Below are 19,129 nucleotides of genomic sequence, written 5' to 3'. Positions count from 1 at the left end.
TTTTGAGCATTCGTTATCACGTAACATAGAAATGCAAAGAGAAAAAAGTATATTATATGATATCTGAATCTTTAAGGAATCTTGCTCATGTAGTTTATTATTATTTTTATAGTTATTTTAAATAAAATACAGACACGATGAAATGCACAGATTAACTGGATACACTCATATAAACCATACCCTTGTCTCAAAAAATTCCTATGAATCTCTTGACATTCAATAATCGCCATCACCACAGAGATGACTACTAGTTTGATTTCTATCACTACAGATTAGCCTGTCCGTCCTAAAAATCCGTATAAATGAAATTGTAAGGTACATGCTTTAAGTACATGAAGCGTGTACTCTTCCAGGTGTCCCATTTCTTTTGCAGATAGTAACTGTGATTCATCTATATTGGTGAACACTATTACACAGTAGGGTTCTAGTGTAAGGCTTGCCTCAATTTTCTTATCCATGCTTCTGCTGACAGACACTTGAGTGCCCTGAAGTTTCCCCTACATTTATTTTCTTTATTTATCTTTATTAATTTTTTTTAAGTAGGCACCACACCCACCTCCACGCTGAGCGTGGAGCCCGATGCAAGGGCTTGATCCCACGACCCCGGGATCGTGACCTGAGCCACAATCAAGAGTCGGACGCTCAACCAACTGAACCACATAGGTGCCCCTTAAATATTTCCTTTTCTAATGATGGATTATGTAGTGCTCGAACTCATGACCTGGAGATCAAGAGTCACACACTGCACCCACGGAGCCAGCCAGGAGCCCCTCCCCTAAATGTATTACACACACACACACACACACGCACACACAGAGTTTTCTTCGGTGACAAACATTCACAATATAAACTTGCACAGTTTCCCAGATTTCTTGGGTTCAGTCCTCTGCTTGTCAGGGTTTTAAGTTAGAAGGAGCTCCAAATTAAACTGAAATAATGGAAGCAAAATCTCTGTACTCCACACAGTCGTCAGGAAAAAGCCATTTCCTTTGAATGGTAAACACAGGCCCGACCGAGAGGGGCGTTGACGGGGCCGCCGAAGTCCCTTTACACTCCCTTCAGGGTTACTTTCAGACAGGTAGGCTGACACATGACTTGTCGACGCTCCAATAAAACGGACAGGGAAAAGCTTGGAAAGCCAAAAGGGCCTTCTGATACAGCTAATTTATTTGAACCCGGAAAATCGGGCCGACCTGCAACAGGATGCAGCCCTTGTTCACTAAGCCCTGAGCCCTCTCCTTCCGTCTGGGCTTTGTCTCGCCATGCCACGTTTTCTTTTCGTCCAACTATTACCACACACATAGGCCTAATGCTCCCTCCTCCGTTCGGCCATGATATTAGATACAAATTAGTAACCGAATACTCTCAACCCGAGAGTTTCGTAGTGGAAAACCAAAACATAGAAATCCCAAGAAAGAAGTGCTGCCACCTTCCCCAGCGACAGCCTGGCTCTTAGCTTAAATTGTACGTAAACAGGAACCCAACCTGCCTTGAAACCTGAGCAGACGGCCTCTTTCCCCACCATCATCCTGCAAGGCCTGCGTCATGAACATTACTAACGACTTTGGCAAATGGAGAAGAGTTGTGGGAACGTTTAAATATAATCCACAAATGGTTCACAAGAGAAGGAACCAGATAATTGGTCTTGTGGAATGTTCTATGGCTCTCTGATCCTCAGAGGATATTTTAGGAGAATGATTTTGTTGTTAGCTGGAGCTCATTCACTCAGAACAGCCACAAATATACCTTAGTTTTGCCTCCTTTCATTCACTGATTCAGTAGGTCATTTGAATAATGGGGCCAGAAAGTTATGTATGATTTTTTTTTTTAGTTTTTAAAAAATACTTATTTCGGAGCGCCTGGGTGGCTCAGTTGGTTAAGCGTCCGACTTCAGCTCAGGTCACGATCTCACGGTTCCCGACGCGGGGCTCAAACCCATGAACCCTGAGATCGTGACCTGAGCCTAACCAACTGAGCCACCCACTTGGGTGCCCCTGTATGATTTTTTAAGCTTATTTATTTATTTATTTTGGGGGGTGGGTGGGGAGGAGCAGAGAGGGAGAGAGGTCAATGCAGAGCCTGATGTGGAGCTCAATCTCATGCACTGTGAGATCACGGCCTGAGCCAAAATCAAGAGTCGGACCCTTAACCAACCGAGCCACCCAGGCGTCCCTGTGTGATTTAAGAAAACATAATAATTCTCAAAGTGTTGTCAAAAAGAAGCTACCTCTTTGGACCCAAGAAGTGTCTCAAATGAAGCAATAGCCCCCTTTTTGCAAAGGAGGAAGCTAGACCCTGGAAAGTGAAGTTACTGCCAGGTCGTGTTCTGGGGGCAAAGCTGGCCTAGTCCCCTAACCCCCGGTCAGCTCTGAGTCTCATGCAGCACCCCTAAGCCACTGCAATCTCTCTGCACCTCAGTTTCTGCATCTCTAAGAGGAAATCATAACTGTGGCTTTGTCTACCGCATAGGACCCTTGGAGAGAGCCAATGAGACCAGAGGGCTCATGAGAGGCCACACATAAAGGGTACAAGTGGTAATATGACCTGGAATGGAGGCCCCCTTGGCTCTGATCCCCCACATGTGGCCCTCAAGCCACATGAAAGGCCTGCACTTCCTCAGCCATTGTCTGCGTTTATGGATGAATTCCTGTGGCGGTCACCCAGCCCCAGTGTGTTGACAGCAATGACGCATGGCTCCCCAGGGTGGGGTCGGCACAAGAGGAGAGATCGAGTGTTCTGGGGTTGGAGGAAAGGCCTTGTTTGTTCCCAGAGAGCTTGATGGCCAGGCTGGGGCCAGGGCTTCCGTGCGCGTCTGAGGGAGGGGCGACCTGCTCGTTGCCAGAAGAGGCTGCAGAGGGTGATGGCATGGGAGGGAATCCGGGAGGCACCTGGGAGCTCGGACCTTTCCCATCCCACTCTCCATGCATGTTTGCTTGTGCTCACCATTTTCTGGGTGGGCCCGTAGTGCAGAGAAAAGAATGCCAGGCTCAGGGCACTTAGGTTCCAGTTGCTGTGTTCATTCACTGACTTACTGTCACCATCCCTTAGCTTGCTAGGACTCAGTTTCCTCCTCTATAAAATGGGGATATTACTTCATCTACATACCGTCACGGAGCTTTAGGGAGTCAGTTCAGACCAAACGTGTGTGTGTGTGTGTGTGTGTGTGTGTACACGTGTGAAAGAGAGAGACAGAGGCAGGGACTGAGAGAATGAGAGAGAAAATCTTTCGAAGTGTAACATCGTATAAAAAGTATTACCTTGAATGCTGGCATTACTGTGTGAGCTTTGGAAAATCAGGAGACTCGGGTGGATATAGTCTGACATTTTTCTCCCAAGGATGTCAGAGCTCACACCTAGGGCTATCCTGATACCCTGGGACGCCCATTTTACAGATGTATCGAGAAAAGCAGAGGTTAAGACCAAGGAGACCTAGAGAGACAGGTGCTCGTTCTTCTCACCACCTCCAAATGGCAGCCAAGGAGAAACAGAATGAAGGGGCACTTTGACGGAGCCCTGATTTGGTCAAGCGATGGCTCTCAGTGCCTTTGAATGGGTGGTGGGGGGGGTGGGGTGGGTGTATTCCACATGCGAGGTGCTGGGTACCCAACGCCCTACTGACAACTTTAAAAGAGTCTGGATTGCTTTGCTCAGAACAAGCATGTTTTCAATCTTGTCAAACAGTATGTGACACGCCAGAATCCCAAACTATGGGGTGGGGGTGAGGGGGCATCAAACTCATTTTCTAAAGCTTGAGCCAAACCAGTAATATTTTTCCCCTAAAGGAAAGCTCACGTATGACTTGTTGCTCATCTCCAACACCTACTAATAAATCCATTCCAGTAGAAATCAACGTTTTCGGTTTTTTTCATAACTCGTCTACGGGGGGAAAAAAATCCAAATGTCAATACATCATTTGAACTGAGTGGGTTTAGTCCAAGGCTGAGGTTATGTCTTGCCAAGGAAAAAATAATACTCCCGATTAGGATACCACCGGAGATCTGCGGTTCTGAATCTGAGCTCGATCAGGAAAGGCCACCAGAGAGCTTCCAGCCTACTTCTGGAACAACTCACAACATTTACTCTTCTTTAGGGAACCAAAAGTAAATGGCTGCTCTCAGGGTCCTCAGTGCTGGCACGCAGCCACGTCCTGCCCAGATCAGCTGGTTTCGAGCACCAGGCTTGATCAGACATCCTGGCCACAGCCGTGGCTTACGGCCTGTGTGGAATGAGGAAACACCCAGACAGCATCCAGGTTTGCCCCTTCGTGGACCTCTGGGAGGACCAGAGTTGGCTGACGAGCCCCGTTAGTCTTGGGTCATTCGCGGCAATACCTCGATTGACTTTGTCACTGAGGTCATCCTTCGGCCATCGGCTGGGAGACGGCAGAGGCTAGGAGTGACGGAGATTCTGGTACTTGTTACGGATTGAAATGTGCCCCCCCCCCCTCCCAAAATACATGCTGAAGCCTTAACTCAGAATGTCAGAAGGTACGCAGAATGTCACCTTATTTGGAAATAGGGTCTTGACAGACTCAGTTAGTTAATACGAGGATGGGTTCTGATCCAATCTGACTGGTGTCCTTAGGAGAAAAGAAAACAGTGGGATGCAGACAACCACGGAAAGAGGACACCACACGAAGAGAGTGGCAGAGATTGGAGCCACGCAGCTCCAGGCAGAGGAATGTCAAGGACTGCCTTCAAACTCCAGAAGCTGGAAAAGGCAAGGAAGCGTTCTCTCCCAGAGCCCTCAGAAGGAGCCAGAGCCTGCCCACACCTTAATTTGAGACATCCAGCCTCCAGGACAGCGAGACAACAAAAGTCTGTGGTTGCCTGCGGCAGCCGTAGGAAACTAATACGGTACTTTTTTGTAAACCGATGGTTTCCAAAGATGGCGCTGAACAAGCTTTGGCAACAGCCCTCCAGACCCTCCGTCTTCTGCGGGAGAAGCGGGTGACCACACCTTTTCAGGGCAACCAGGTAACACGCAGATGGGACCGGTCACCCCCAGGATCCTTCCTGCTCCCTCCTGTTCAGCACAACATCTGGTCAGGCCCAAAAGCCGTGTCAGACGGTCAACAAAACAGGGTGGGGATGGCATTGCCTGCAGCCGGAGGTGGAGGGGGGGTACGGTGAACGAGACCCCATCTCAGTCCTCAACAAGCTCGTCCCCTGGCAGGGGGCACCGGTGTTATCACTGGCGTGTGGGGTAAGGCCTGTCACTCGAGGTATGGGGACAGCTGGAACACAGACCAAGGGGGTCTGACCTGGCTGTGGTCTGAGTTGGAATGAAGTCCCAAGGAAGTGGGATTCTCCAAGCAAAGAGGAGGAAAGGAGGGAGTTTCCGGACAGAGGGACCGACCTGTGCGTGGAGGAAGAAGGGGGAGGCCCAGCTTTCGGGGAGTGAAGGGTGTGAGGAGAGAGGAGGGGAGAGCAGTGCCTGGAAAGACTGGCAGGACCCTGATCTGAAAGAGCCTAGTGGCCGACTGGCTGATGAGTCCTCCAGGGTCAGACCGACAGCTGTGGCCTCTGTCCTCCAGGCCAAGGTCTCCATCGGGAAGAACAAGGTGCCCTTTTCTGCCTTACCTTTTGTCCCCAACCAAGACTCCATTCTCTGGGCATCTGTCCTGTACTTTCACCATCCTGGTGCCAAAGAGGTGGAAATTCTGGGGCAGGAGAGGCAGAAGTGCCCCGGGCAGGGGCTGCAAACTCTTCACAGCACAAAAGTGGGCAGAAAGGGGAGTGAGTGGACCAAAGAGAAGTAAGGAGTCTGGGTTCAGCTGGAGAGATTGTGCCTTCCCCCAAACTCAGAGTGGCCGGACAGAGCTCCCGATGCTTTAGAAGAAACCAGAGACTCTGAGTTTCGTGTGAGAGTTCCTGATTTGCGAAGTAGCAGGTGCATCAACCACAACTCCACGGCTTCCAGGTGGCCCACAAGGTGCTGGTTGGTGGCTCCCTGTCCCAGGTAACTCCTTCTGCCATTCACCCGGACTGGCTGGCTGATGCCGCAGCTGCTTTAGTGGCCCTCGGGCACCTTCCCGAGTGATCACGAATGGTTTTGGTCTGGCCCCGGTTCGAGATGACAGGCAGGTCTCTCAGGGGCGGTGAAACCGTGCAAGTGTCTGCGTTTCACCGGGATGCAATCGATACAAACTGGATCAACGAAACCCGAGAAAGTCAATGACTGGGGAGGGGAAGAAATGTGTCCCCGTGGCCTCTTAGGCAATTAGCTGTGATGTCCCTGGCAGCTGCTGAATTCCAAAGGCAAGTCCAGGAGTTGTGATTTGGAATCAAGTCTCTTGTAAGACTTAAAGGCATTGGGGCTGGACGCTTGGCCTAGACAAGAGAGAACCCGAGGTGGGTGGCAGTGGCATTGGAGTCGGGGAGGGAGACTCGCTATCCCTGTCCTCCAATATCTGCCGTGGTTGTGCAGAAGGAGGGGGTCACCATCCTCCGTGTGGCTCCAAGGGCTGAACCCAGGGCCGGCAGCTTGACCACAGGACTCCCTACCAGTCAGTGAAGTCTAAAGGTGCAGTCGTTTGCCTTTGCAAGAAGTAAGCACTCCGTCGAGGGAGGCATGCAAGCACCTGTTAAATGGCCACTGCTGAGGGGGTGGTACAGTGGAGAGGACACGCCGCTTTGGATGAACTCTGGAGTCTCCTCCGTCCTAAAAATTTCGCGACTTACCTTGTGATGTTCCATTGCCCTGCTTTATCTGGGGGTCTTGTTGTTTTAGAAAATATGCAGCGACTTCAGAATTTTCTGTCTACACTAGCAATGGGACTTGGAGCTGTCAGCGCAGGAAATCCACAGACCCACGGTACTTCAGAGAGGAAGGTAGCAGGGCATCGTGGGCAGCGTTCGCTGCCCGCGAAGAACTAAAGTGCGAGCCGGGCTTCTGAGAAGCAGGAAGGAGAATGGGCGGATAGGACACAGGAGCCTGGAATTAATAAGGAGCCAAAGGGCTGAGTCACCGAGCTAATATCAGTGTCTGAAGGTAACAGGAAAAAAAGAAAAGAAAAAGAGAAAAGAAAATCAGACAACGGAGAAAGAACGACGAAAGCTTTGCAAAGCCCTCAGGTGACCGAAACAACAGGAGAAGTCGGGAAAATGTAATTACATGCTGCTATGTGGGTCCTTTGCGGCAGCCAGCCCATCCTCCCCCTGGCCCTCCCCTCTCATCGGATTCTTGCCTGGTCAGTGGCAGCACCCCCACCCCGGGACACAGTGAGATGGGCAGAGGGCCCACGATTTATTCAGAATTGTCTACTTTGCCCCCTGTTATACTGCCCCTAAGTTTACCCCTCATCCCTCCCTTTCAGGGAGGACATAGATGTCAGACAGGCGTGAACACTGGAAATCATCTCGCCCATTATACAGAAAGGAAAGCTGAGGCCCAAAGAGTAGACCCTGTGCCAAGTGCAACGGGGAGGACTGAATTCACGAGAGAAAGAGGTTTATACTGCCCAAGTTCAAGCTTGCACTTCTGCTTTCAAAGACAGGAATGAATACGGGAGTCTCTCGGACTCGGTCACAGGCTTTTGAGGAACAGAGATCTCTCCTGTTCCACAAACTGAAAGTCACCTGTTTGCTGACAGAGTGAGGTTTGGAGATGTACTTAAGAGCAGTCAAGATCTGTGCTCTGCCCTGTCCACAGACCCATTCAAAGAGCGGGTGTTTCAGAGGCCCGCGGCCCCTGACGCTGATCCCGTCTGTCCCACTTTGAAAGACACAGACGGGTTCCAAGATGGTTCCCAGCAGGACGGGCCAAGGTGGGCAGTTTTCTGGGCCAGGACAGTCGTGTCTCTAAAGAACTGGAGAGAGCATGTCTGTTTGCTCTTTATGTCTCTTTATGTTTTTCAGGATCAGAAACTGTCCCCAGACTGTCCTTTCCTGCCAGTCCTCTTCCTCCTGCCCGGGAGGGGTCTCAGCTGTTCACAGCCCCTCTTCTCCCCTGGTGACTCCAGAGCCATTGGACCAGGTCCCTGCCCCACTCTGCACGCACCGGCCGGACAGACCCTTTCGATACAACTTCGATCATGCGCTCTCCCATTCAGCCACTCCCAATGGCTTCCTTCACACACGCCATCCTTCTCACCGTGGCCAACAGGTGCCTTAAAATCAGGCCATTGCCCACCTCTTCTTTCCTTTTGCCACCGTCTCCTCTGGAAGCCTCCCCTTCCTGCTGGTTCTGTCTGCTCCAACCCCGGCCTGTGCACTCTCTGCCTTGGTCTCTCCTCCCTGCTCTCTGGAGGGCTCAGCCCATCTCAACTTCTGATCTCTCAATTTGGGAGGCCCTGGAGAAGCTTCCCTGAGTACCTGCTTGGCCCGGGGCCCTCCCCAGCTTTCTGAATTAACTCACACTCTAGTGTAGTCTTCAAGCGCTTGTCAGTATGTCTTGATATCTTATTTATTTGCTCGTTTATTCATTTTAGATGTTTCCCCCTCCTTGAGTGTAAGCAGGGGCCTTAGCCATCTTGTTTCCCACTATAGTCCTGTGTCATAGAACTGTCCCTGACACATAATAGTTGCTCAGGAAATATCTGTTGGAAGGAAGGAAGGAAGGAAGGAAGGAATTAAGGGGGTGGGGAGAAGAAAAAAAGAAAGGATGGTGAGAGGGAGGAAATCCTTTGTATCTACATATTCTAGTTTTTTTTTTAATTTTTTTAATGTTTATTTTTTGAGAGAGAGACAGAGTGTGAGCAGGGGAGGGGCAGAGAGAGGAGACATAGAATCTGAACAGGGTCCAGGCTCCGCACTGTCAGCAGAGAGACCGAGGTGGGGCTCGAACCCACAAACCACAAGATCATGACCTGAGCTAAACTCAGATGCTTAACTACTTAACCAACTGAGCCACCCAGGCGCCCCCGTGTTCTAGTTCGTTTTTAACCTGGAGAATGACACAAAGGAAACAGTCAACAATATCAACAAGCAACGTAGGGAATGGGAAAAGTATTTGCAAATGACACATCTGATTAAGAAGTTACTATCCAGAATATATAAGGAACTGATACAATTCAACACCAAAGAAAGCAAATAATCTGATGAAAAATGGTCAGAAGACATGAACAGGCATTTTTTCCAACAGACATCCAGATGGCCAACAGACACATGAAAAGATGCTCAACATCACTCCTCATCAGGGAAATGCAAATCAAAACCACAATGAGATATCACCTCGCGCCTGTCAGAATGGCTAAAATTAAAAACACAAGAAACAACAGGGGCTGGTGAGGATGTGAAGAAAAATGAGCCCTCATGCCCTGTTGGTGGGAATGAAAACTGGGGCAGCCACTGTGGAAAACAGTATGGAGGTTCCTCGATAAATTAAAAAGAGACGTACCCTCTGGTCCAGTAATTCCACTACTGGCTATTTAAACAACAAATATGAAAACACTGATTTGAAAAGATGTATGTATCCCTATGTTTATTGCAGCATTATTTACAGTAGCCCAGATATGAAGGAACCCAAGTGTCCATTGATAGATGAATGGATAAAGAAGATGTGATGTATAACATAATGGAATGTTACTTAGCTGTAAAAAACGAGTGAGTTCTTGCCATTTGCAACAACATGGATAGATCTACAGAGTATAATGCTAACAGAAATAAGTCAGCCAGAAAAAGACAAATACCATATGATCTCACTCATATGTGTCACTTAAGAAACAAAACAAATGGAGGCACCTGGGTGGCTCAGTCGGTTCAGTGTTCGACTTCGGCTCAGGTCATGATCTCGCGGTATGTGAGTTCAAGCCCCGAGCTGGGCTCTGTGCAGACAGCTCAGGGCCTGGAGCCTGCCTCGGATTCTGTGTCTCCCTCTCTCTGTCCCTCCCCTGCTCGCTCTCTGTCTGTCTCAAAAATAAACATTAACAAAATTGCTTAAAGAAAAGGAAACGGAACAAGTGAACAAAGAAAAAAAGAGACAAAAACAAACGAACAAACAAACCAACAAACCCAGACTCTTAAATGCAGAGAACAAACTGGTGGTTATCAGAGGGGAGGTAGGTGGGAGGATAGTGAAACTGATAGGAAGGGGATTAAGAGGACATGTATCATGATGAGCACTGAGTAATGTATAGAAGTGATGAATCACGGGACGCCTGGGTGGCGCAGTCGGTTAAGCGTCCGACTTCAGCCATGTCACGATCTCGCGGTCCGTGAGTTCGAGCCCCGCGTCGGGCTCTGGGCTGATGGCTCAGAGCCTGGAGCCTGTTTCCGATTCTGTGTCTCCCTCTCTCTCTGCCCCTCCCCCGTTCATGCTCTGTCTCTCTCTGTCCCAAAAAAAATAAATAAAAACGGTGAAAAAAGAAAAAAAGAAGTGATGAATCACTATATTGTACACCTGAAGCTAGTACAACACTCTATGTTGACTAACTGGAATTTTTTAAAAGATTTTAATTAATTAATTTAGACAGTGTGAACGGGGGAGGAGGGCAGAGGAGAGAGAATCCTAAGCAAGATTCCCACACTCAGCACGGAGCCTGACTTGGGGCTTGATCCCACCCCAGCCGAAATCAAGAGTCGGTCGCTCCACCCACCGAGCCATCCAGGCACCCTGGAATTTTTTTTTTTTGAAGTTTATTTGTTTATTTTGAGAGAGAGACAGAAAGAGGGATCAGGGGAGGGGCAGAGAAAGAGAGAGAGAGAGAGAATCCCAATCTCCGTGCGGACAGCACGGAGCCTGACGTGGGGCTCGAACCCGCAAACTGTGAGATCATGACCTGAGCTGAAACCAAGAGTCGGATGCTCAACCGACTGAGCCACCCAGGTGCCCTGGAATTTTTTTTTAAATAGGGTTAACTATGGGCTTGAAGGCATTAGATGCAGCAAAATTTGGGGGGAGTTTGGGAGCCCCCTAATCTCCCCTTCCAGGGCCGCCCACTCTTCACCTAGGAGTAGGACACACAGGAGCTCTGGGAGGCAAAGGGGGCTGAGTGGACAAGATAGATGGATGAGGTGAGAACTCTCTGCCCTCACAGGTTAGCAGGGAGATTCCTGCCGACAGCATCTGCCATTGAATGAACAGCACCAGGACTGACATTGCCCACCCCGCCCCCGCTTCCCCAATGACGTAGAACCAAGGGAAGTGTTGGTGGGATGCAAACACTTAAGCCAGAGAGGAGATATCACTTCTCTCCTTCAGCCAGTCAGCTCCCTGAACACCAGGTCCTCTGCCATTGTGCAAACGCCGCAGCCCCGTTCGAGAACTGGTCTCAGGCTGGCACTGCGCCATGATAAATGGTGGCATGGGAGGTGGGGGGAGATCTTGTTCCAGGGAGGTTGGCATGGACCCGATCTTTGGGGCTCCAGGGGGCAGGACTCACGCGGGTGGGCACCGGCCACACGAAAGCAGCTGGCCAGCCACCCGCAGAGAAATCTCTCGCACCCAAGAGTGAAGACATTGGACAACCTGCCTAAGGGGATAGGGTGGCGTCAGCTCCCCCATTTGGGAGGCTGGGAAGAGCTGGAAGGGCCCAGGTACTAGGCAGGGGATGTGAGGATGGTGCTCGGGGGTCCCAAAGCTCAGATTCTCTGAGCTCAGACTGGGTCCACTTCCGGCTCATGCCCCAGCGGACTCTCAAAGCCATCAGCAAGGAGGGTGTCCAGCTCGTCAGGAAAAAGTCAATTCCCTAAGGCTTTTACTTATAACTTTGTTTGCAGATAGCGAGCCTTTTCCGTCCGGCTCCTCATCCTGATCCTTTCTGCCTGTAACAATCACATTATTTAATTTAGACGAGTGAAGTTACCTTAGATCAATTATACTTATTTTTCCTGTGTAATTTCTAAAGCTTAATCTCTCCATTCAGGCCCAGCCTGGGGGACAGGTTGTCTAGCAGAGTCCTAAACGATTTCAGCCCTTAATTCGATTGTACTTTTACCGAAGCCCGGGCAGCGAGCATAATTCTTTTAGCCCTAAAATGTCTCATTAGCAATAATCTAATAGCACATATTAAAATATAGGTCACCGAGGTGGGCTGCCGAGTGGAAGACTTGTCATAACTTTGAAAGCTGGACAGCTGACTTGTCCCCACACCACCACACCGCCCCCACCCCAGGCTTCATTCTAAAACAATTCAATGAGAACAGCTTAGTTTCTGCAGTTCGAGGTTAAGAAGTAACCTTGGCTAGGAAATGGAGTTGCTATCTGTCGCCATGGGGTTGGGTGGAGGGAGGTGTTCCTTGCCAACATGACGTAGTGGAAAAGATCTCTGGCCTCAGGCATTTGGGGCTGGGGCCCTTGTCCCAGCAGTACATGAACTTGCAGAGTGGCCCGGGGGGTATGGCTCTCACTTCTCTGGCCTCAGTTTTCACACCTGTAAAAGGGGAAGATAGCGGAGTTAGATCCAATGTTTCCTAAGTTCTGGCACCCTCTGCTCAACTTGTCCTAGTATGCCCTCGGTGTTTTCCTTAAAATCAACTCACTCTTGTTAATTAAATACATTTGTTTTTAAAAGGAAGTTCAAGTATCAACATGGAAAAATCTCAAGAACATTTGCAGAAAGGTTCATGCAGAATGATGCCGTTCGTGTCAACTTTAAACATGCACAAAAACATACTTTCTATTGTTTAGACAAGCAAAACTCATCCACGCTGTTAGAGGTCAAGAGAGTGGTTACTTTTGTGGGGGCTGGAGTAGGTAGATGTTCACTAGGAGGGGGAACAAGGAGAGTCTCTGGTGTGCTGGTCACACTTTTTAATGGTCCGAATGGTGATTTTGTGGATGTATTTACCATGTAAAAAGTACCTTTATGATTGGTGCACTTTTTTGTACGTTACGCCTCATAGACACACGCACATGAAGGCGGTTGACCTAAAGGGGGAAAAAAAAAGACAGTTGACCCTGGAACTATGCAGGGGTTAGGGACACTGACCCTCCCACTCCGTCGAAAATCCATGTGTAAATGTGACTCCCCCAAAACTTAACTACTAATAGCCTACTATTGGCCAGAAGTGTTACTAATAATGTAAACAGTTGATTAACACATAGTTTGTATGTTACGTGTATTATATACCATATTCTGACAATAAAGTAAACATAGAGAAAAAAAAGGTTATTAAGAACATCCTAAGGAAGAGAAAATATATTTACTGAACGGTACCGTAAAACATATGCATATTAGTGGACGTGTGTGGACAAACCTGTATTAGTCAAGGGCCAATTGTTAGTATATGATAATTTTAGAAATACACATTTATAATTTTAGTGATTTATATATTTCCTATGTGTATATCCATATATATCCCTATATTTGTCAATATCTTTATATCTCTACCTCTATCTACCTACCTCCCTCTATCAATTTATCTATCTATCTATCTATCCATCCATCCATCCACCTAGAGAAAGCATTGATAGATTCATGACTTTCATGCCTGAGAATAATCAACCTGGCTGGCCATGTAGGAGGGAGGACAGGGGCACACCTGGGGAGTAGAACACAGGACCATCGGTCATACGGCTAATGTTTCTGTTTTTTAAGCTAGCTCGCTCTTTGTTACACGATGGGTATCTTTTTATGTAAGTCTGCGATATTTCATGATTTTAAGATCATAAAGTTAGAACTCACAAATCATGAGAGAGACTCTATATCACCATCAGAAATCGAAAACCCGTTTCAAGGTCATAAATAGATGGTAAATGTAAAAGTGAACACACAGAGAAGAAAATGCTGTCGTTCAACTGTACTTGGACGTCACTTGGGCTGGAGGATGGCCCTGTCCCCCACCCCAGCCACCAGAGGGGCTATTCCCAGCAAGCTGATTAGCAATGATTGGCGGAATCTGCCCTCCCCTCCCGTGGCCCCTTCCCCAGCTTCACGGAGGCCTGGAAAACTGTCAGGCGAACAAGCCCCACACTGTGATTTCTTACCACAAACCAGGGGTCACTCAGGCCTCAGAAGGCGGCCTCCTCCGTCCCTGACATTGCCCGCTAAACTCCTTCCTGTGCTCCCAGGAGCCGGGCTCTGAGGCCCCACAGCAAATGCTTTGGGCTCCAGTCCTGCCCTTGAGCCGCCTAGAATATGAGTACAGCCTCCCCTTTCTGACAGCACACCCTCCCTTCGGGCCAGTGGGTCCGCCCCTCACGAGTCCCCTCCCCACCACCTCTGCTCACCCCCCGCACACACGCACCCAGAAGTGGGTTCTGTTGGACTGTTGGACGGGGTGGGGGGCGGCACCTGGGCTGAATGGAACTCAACAGCCCACAGCTATCCATGCACGGTGAGAACCCGCAACCTTGTCTCCTCACCAGGAAAGCGGTGCCTTGTAGGGCTGATGGGTGTGTGTCTATGTCCCTTGGAACAGGAAAGGAATGGCCTAGGGGAGCCTGGGAGGCTTAATCAGTTAAGTGTCTGACTTCAGCTCAGGTCAGGATCTCATAGCTCATGGGTTCGAGCTCCGCGTTGGGCTCTGTGCTGACAGCTCAGAGCCTGTTTGGCATTCTTTCTCTTTGTCTCTCTGCCCCTCCCTTGCTCGCACCCTCTCTCTCTCAAAAACATAAATTAACTTAAAAAATTTTATTTAAAAAACTTTAAAAAAAAAAAACAAAAAAAGAAAGGAATGGCCTCTCTTGGACCCTGCGAGCACCCAGATCCGGCCAGTCTGGACCCTCCTTCCCAGCCTCCTCTGTTTCCCTGTCCCATGTCCTGTGCCCTCAGGGTGTGCCCAGTCTGATAACCGCTCCACGGAGAGGATGTGGGCTGTGGGAAGAGCCTTGGACCACGTGACAGGAGCCAGGGCCTGGACGCTCGTCCTGCCACTAACCTGAGTGACTGGGGGAAAGGCCACCGACGCAGCACGGGCTCTTCCTTGAGCCACGGGGGGAAATGGAGCGAGCGGGACACTGCCGTAAGGAGGGGAGACCTGGACAGGTGGGTAGGACGGAGGGGAGGAGACAGGAGAGGGAAAGCAGGAGAGGGGCAGGGTGGTGTCGAGACGGGTCCCAGAGGTGGTGGGCAGGGTGGGTGCGTCAGGGATCGGAGTGGGAGGAGGGGAGCCTTGGGGAGGAAGGACTCTGGTTCAGAGGGGAAAGGACAGGAGGAGACTGTGGCTCCTGACGGTGCTGAGGCTCAGAACTGCATCAGCCACAGCCTCCAGGTTCCCAGCCACAAATGGAGAAGGGTCCTCCTGAGATGGGGAGCTAGCGCGGGGAGGGGGCCGTGAGGAGGCGGGGAGGATGAAGACGGCCGGGACCCAGGAGGCAGACGCTGAGCCACCAGAAAGAGCAGTGATTAAGAGCACGTGCCCTGGAGCCAGCCCAGATCCGGGTTCAAATCCCACTTCCTGTCCCATCCTACCCACGCGGCCAGGGACAAGCCATTTGACCTCTGCCAGCATTAACTCATCTGTAAAAGTGGGGATAACCACGGTGAGTAGTATACGCAATCGTATGTGGTCCTTACAACCAATAAATGCTCCATCAATGACTGCCAGACATGTAGCAAATGCCCACGTGTATTTCGTATATGCCGCCCACGTCGGGGGCATTTCAGAGTCATGATGCTTCCGCGTCTTCCAACCACGCTGCGAGATAACTATGATGATGGACCCCACTGTGTAGAAGAGGAAACAGGCACACATCAGCCCAAGGTGACGCAGCTACCAGGTGACAGAGCCAGGATTTGAAGCCCCACTCAGTGTGAAAGTCGAGTGACACCGTGCTGGCTTATCACACTACGGCCACCAGGGGGTCTGCGGTCTCCTAAAAAACTGCAAGGGGACGGTGATGGTATTTACCATAAAGAGGGGCAGAAAACCACCCCCTGAGCCCAACTCACTAGTTCCCCTGCCCTTGCCCTAAGACCACTCAGCTTTCGCCTTGGGGGAGGAGGAGATGGCAGGCTTCATATAAGGACATGCCTCAGGCAGGTGTTCTCTGTGTGTGGTCTACACAGTGTGGACCACCGCCTGCACTGCCATCAATAACTGCCTTCGGGTTCCTGGGCACAAAGGCAGAGCAGGACCAGCCCAGACTGGAGGCGACATCCCCAGCCCTTGGCTTCATTGTGAACAACCCCGTGCCGCGGCCTCTCGACGATCACCTTGATGAGGGTGCAGTTCCCACCTCTGTCCCCTCACCCATCCGACGCATCTGCTCTGCGTGTTTTATGGCCGCCGTGACTGTGGCCCAGACAATGAGCACGGAGCGGCTCTTCTCACTTGCATGCCCTAGAGGGCACCCGTTCACCCCTCCCAGGGAAAACACAGCTCAGCCAGGAAGTGGCTGTGTGCTCTTTGCTAAGCGGCCACAGCAAAAGGAAGAAATGTGCACCAATGCGAGAGAAAGAAGGAGCTCGGGTCAGGCAAAGCAGGTGGAAATTGCTACAGCCACTCTCCGCCCGGGACTATGTTTATGAAATGTGTCACTAACACCGGAATTCTATTTTTTTAAACAGGAATTAAACACACTGTAAACATGCAGATTCCAGGCCCCTGCTGCCGATCCACTGAATCCAAATCTCTGGGATGGGACCAAGGAATCTGCACCTTTGCACGGCCTGCTAGCCTAGTGTGATCTGGGATCTGGCAGAGTGGCAGAGAGGGAAAGGCCTCTAGGAAGAAGCAGTGACCCCTGGGGACACGGCGGCAGCTGGCATCGTGGAATCTTGAGAAATGGGTCTCTTCCAATAATGATATCAAAGTCCTTCCCGTTGGTTATCTTATCGAACAGGTATGTTACCCCCATTTAAACATTTTTTTAAAATGTTTATTTGTTTTTGGGGCGCCTGGGTGGCTCGGTCGGTTGAGCGTCCAACTTCAGTTCAGGTCATGATCTCACAGTCCGTGAGTTCAAGACCCATGTCAGACTCTGTGCTGACAGCTCGGAGCCTGGAGCCTGCTTCGGATTCTGTGTCTCCCTCTCTCTCTGCCCCTCCCCTGCTCGTGTTCTGTCTCTCTCTGTCTCAAAAATAAATAAAAACATTAAAAACAATTTTTTAATAAAATGTTTATTTGTTTTTGAGAGAGAGTGTGTGTGAGCAGGGAAGGGACAGAGAGAGAGGGAGACACAGAACCTGAAGCAGGCTCCAGGCTCTGACCTGTCAGCACAGAGCCCGACGAAGGGCTCAAACCCACGAACCGTGAGATCATGACCTGAGCCCAAGTCAGACGCCTAACAGACTGAGTTACCCCCATGTTACCCCCCATGTTACCCCCACTTTACAAGCAGGAAAACTGAGGGGCACCTGGGTGGCTCAGTGAGTTGAGCGTCTGACTCTTGAACTGGGCTCAGGTCATGATCCCGGGGTTGTGGGATCAAGCCCCGTGTTGGGCTCCATGCTGAGCGTGGAGCCTGCTTAAGACTCTCTCTCTCCCTCTCTCTGTCTCTCCCTGTCCACTCCTCACCCCCCGCTCATGCGTTCACTCTCTTTTGAAAAAAAAATTAAAAGTTAAAAAAAAGTGGGAAACCTGAGGCTCAGAAACCAAAGGCACCCAGCACACGAGTGGTGAATCCAGGCTTTGAACCCTCCCAAATTTCTCTAAAAAAAAATTCCAATTCCACACTCATCATGGCCATACCAACGTATATTTGTGATTCCATCCCAGGCCTGAATGGTGACGTCCGATAAACCTGATTTAAAATTCTGGAGAAGACGCCTATCTCCCACAGACATAAGAAATACAGGTTTTGAAACAACAGAAGTAACACGTTACGCTGTGCTGGTATATGGCTCTAAGTGCTTTACATGTATTTATTCCTTTAATCCTCTCGACAATGCTGTGGATGGGTACGGTTGCCATCCCCATCTCACCCATTTTATAGATGAAGAAACTGAGACACACAAAAGAAGTAGGGGAACTTGGCCAAGATTTCCCAGACAGTACGGGGCGGAACACGAGGATTAGAGCTCATGCATCGTGGCTCCTAAAACCACGCTTTCAGCCAGTTCACTGTCTTGGATCTCCAAGCTGCGGAAGAAGCTGAGGCTGGTCAGTTTCTTCGGAATGGACACCAGACGGACGAACCGGGAGGGGGTGAGAGGTGGCTGTAAGAATGGGTTCACGTGTATGACACGGAGAAAAGAGAGCCTGGAGGCTAGCAGGAGGCAATGTCAAGGGATTCTGAGATGGGTTGCATGTGGGAATCTGAAGATCCCCTAACCTCTGCTGAAAATGCTTTGTACATTAAAGATGACAGATACACAGAGGTATGCGCTGTGCTCTTGGATAGAAAGACCGAATCCCGTAGAAATGTCAGGTCTCCCCATATCGATCTCTACAATCAGTGTAATCGCGGTGGAACCTCCAGCGGGATTTTTCAAGGAGCTCGGCAAGCTGATTCTGAAATTCGTGAGGAATAGCACGGCCAGGACACTCCTGAAGGGGAACTGAGGCATCTTGCCCCATCAGGTAGCAAAACCATATTACAAAGCAATGCTGTTCGTCTGTTTGTTTTCCTGGCTTTATTGAGGTACAACTGACAGATAGAATTGTATGTATTTAAAGTGTATGATGTGATCATCTGATACACATACACGTTGTGGTACGGTTGCCATAATTAAGTTAATTAACATATCCATCACCTCACATAGAGTTCTCTTTTTTGGGGTATGGTCACAACACATTAGCTCTACCGTTATTAGCAAATTTCAGATACGTAACATGCTGTTGTTACCTATGGTCACCATGCTTTACGTTAGGCCCCAGCACCCATCTTACAAGTGAAAGTCTGTACCGAGGCAGTAGCGTTAGTTAAGCTATTGAAGGGGAGTAGAAAGGGAAAACCTGGCAAATTTTAAATTGTAATTTAGGAAACTATCAGGTAGGGAAGGATTTTTTTTTTTTTTTTATGTTTTTATTTTATTTTGAGAGAGAGACAGAGTGCAAGCGGGGGACGGTCAGAGGGAGAGGAGACACAGAATGGGAAGCAGGCTCCAGGCTCTGAGCTGTCAGCACACAGCCTGACTCGGGGCTCGAAATCATGGACTGTGAGATCATGACCTGAGCCGAAGTCGGACGTTTAACCGACTGAGCCACCCAGGTGTCCCCTAGGTAGGGAAGGATTTCTTAACTGAAACATAAATACTTAAACCAAAAGAAAAGCTAAATTAAATGAACATTACGTTAACATTAATAACCTTTATTTATGTGAAAATAAAGGTTTTCCCTACCACGTAGAGAAAAAAGACTTA

The 19,129-nt window shown here is 49.5% G+C and overlaps 1 long non-coding RNA gene across 1 annotated transcript; it reads left to right on the top strand.

Annotated features, from left to right (window-relative positions):
- Window positions 1–14,769: 14,769 nt before the first annotated feature.
- LOC125152377 (uncharacterized) lies at window positions 14,770–17,633 on the top strand. The gene is made up of 3 exons (XR_007147165.1): window positions 14,770–14,869; window positions 16,394–16,668; window positions 17,544–17,633. It is a non-coding gene; the product is annotated as an uncharacterized LOC125152377 (long non-coding RNA).
- The last annotated feature ends 1,496 nt before the right edge of the window (window positions 17,634–19,129 follow it).

This window comes from Prionailurus viverrinus, chromosome E2 (assembly GCF_022837055.1).
Source record: "Prionailurus viverrinus isolate Anna chromosome E2, UM_Priviv_1.0, whole genome shotgun sequence".
NCBI lineage: Eukaryota > Metazoa > Chordata > Mammalia > Carnivora > Felidae > Prionailurus > Prionailurus viverrinus.
This window is presented reverse-complemented; position numbering and strand designations above follow the sequence as displayed.